At 47.3% G+C, this 2199-nt stretch overlaps 1 pseudogene; it reads left to right on the top strand.

The window, feature by feature from the left end:
• Positions 1 to 1359: 1359 nt before the first annotated feature.
• LOC135051441 (5S ribosomal RNA) lies at positions 1360 to 1478 on the top strand (annotated as a pseudogene).
• Positions 1479 to 2199: the final 721 nt, after the last annotated feature.

Below are 2199 nucleotides of genomic sequence, written 5' to 3'. Positions count from 1 at the left end.
TCAGGCAGCACACGGCAGTGATACAATGTAGCGCCTATGCGCTCCATTGTAGCCAATGGTGGGAACTTTGCGGTCAGCAGTGAGGTTACTTTCGGTCAACCGCTGACCGCAAAGTTCCCACCATTGGCTACAATGGAGCGCATAAGCGCTACATTGTATCACTGCCGTGTGCTGCCTGACAGACACTACAGGAGCACACAGCCAATCAGGAGGGTGCCACGACGTGGCGCTCCCTGATTGGCTGAAGGGACCCTCTTTGACAGGAGTCAGGGGGGGGGGGGTCCTGGCAGTCAGGGAAAGGGGTCCCATGTGTAAACATGGGACCCCTTTCAGTGCGTGGTCGGGTTTCCGTTTTATTTTTTTGCCAAGTACGTGGATTATTCAAAGGTCGGATTCTTCATTGGATTATGTGAGTATAATTTTTTTCACAGGTACCCCCTAGGATTCTACATGGAGAAGAGGACCGAGCCTCATGGGAACATAGGTAAGTATGTGTGTATGTTGGTGTGCATGTATGTAATAAAGTTGTACTCAGAAACTAACACCCAAATACGAATGAATAGTGAATGCCCGTATTGTATGAAATATCAGCCGCGTTTGGCCGATGGTCTATTCATTCGTATTTCGGAACTTTGCAAATCAAACCATTACGAATAGCCCAAACACTGCCGAGATTGGTGCTTAGTGAATTCCCGGATTGGGACTTAGAAAAAAAAAAAAAAATCGGCCAAACTCGGATTTTTAGTAAATACTGGCCATGGTCTATTCATTCGTATTTCTGAACTTTGCAAATCAAACCATTACGAATAGCCCAAACACTGCCGATATTGGTGCTTAGTGAATTCCCGGATTGGGACTTAGAAAAAAAAAAAAAAAATCGTCCAAACTCGGATTTTTAGTAAATACTGGCCATGGTCTATTCATTCGTATTTCGGAACTTTGCAAATCAAACCATTACGAATAGCCCAAACACTGCCGAGATTGGTGCTTAGTGAATTCCCGGATTGGGACTTAGAAAAAAAAACAAAAATCGGCCAAACTCGGATTTTTAGTAAATACTGGCCATGGTCTAAATGTCATACTTTCAATAGGCTAAGGTAAACCTACCTCTCTCATCCTCTGTCTGCTATAGACCTTGTTCATATGACAGAGGACAGTAGAAGTTTGAGCACCTACCCTATTCTTCCCCTTTTTTTGCTTTATCTTGAACTTCAGTACTCTCTCATCCAAATGGCAGAAAACTACTCTTTGCAATACTAAGGTAACAGAGAATCTGGGCTAAGAAATTGAGCAGCAGAAGTACTCTAACTCTGGGTAATATGTCAACAACTATGCTCTCTCATTTATTCTAATTGGGCTCATTACTGCCACATATAACTGGTCACGCCCGATCTCGTCAGATCTTGGAAGCTAAGCAGTGAGTAGCCTGATTAGTACCTGGATGGGAGACCACTAGGGAATTTCAGGTGCAGTAAGCACAACTCCCTACTTAATACAAACAGCAGAAGTATTGGAGCAACCTTTGACCTTTTACCACTGCATTACTATTTCAGAATGAATCGCCTACAGGGCTAATAAGCACACTATAGATGAACCTATACCAGACTCGTGCGAACAAGAAGCCAGTGCCGTAACTAGGTGTGTGCACTGAATGCGCACCATCTGGCAGCACAACCCCCCGCCCGGCCGTTATGCTCAGTCAGGCACTAGTGAAAGTCCCGCCGTATCCGGTAGTACACATCCTCCCCCTTTCTCCATCCCTGAGTCTCGCCGCCGCCATCCCTGAGTCTCGCTGCCTCTGTACGGGAGTGGGAGCTGTGGCGCAGGCGCTATGTGACAGCACTCACCTCCCCATTCCATACGTGAGAGCCGCTAGCGTTGCCGTCTGTGTCCTGTAGCCTCTGTAAAGGACAGTGGATTGTTGCCGCACTACCAGCTGCCGGACCTGAAGTGTCTCAGTGACTCTGTGTGTTCTGTATGCCGGATTAAGGGGGGGTCACAGGGGTTTAGTACTCTGGGCCCTCCTCCCTAAAGGGGCCCCCCAGATGGAGCTGCTTAGATCCATCTAACCCTGCTACATGCACAGCATACACAGTTAGTCACGCTCCACGAAGGGTTAAACTCACAGCTACAGTAGCTACAGTAGTAGCAACTGCCTGGCTTGCAGGGACCACGCCTCTTCCCAGAGTCACTGAGTAG

Source organism: Pseudophryne corroboree, chromosome 2, assembly GCF_028390025.1.
Source record: "Pseudophryne corroboree isolate aPseCor3 chromosome 2, aPseCor3.hap2, whole genome shotgun sequence".
In the NCBI taxonomy this organism is placed as follows: domain Eukaryota; kingdom Metazoa; phylum Chordata; class Amphibia; order Anura; family Myobatrachidae; genus Pseudophryne; species Pseudophryne corroboree.
This window is presented reverse-complemented; position numbering and strand designations above follow the sequence as displayed.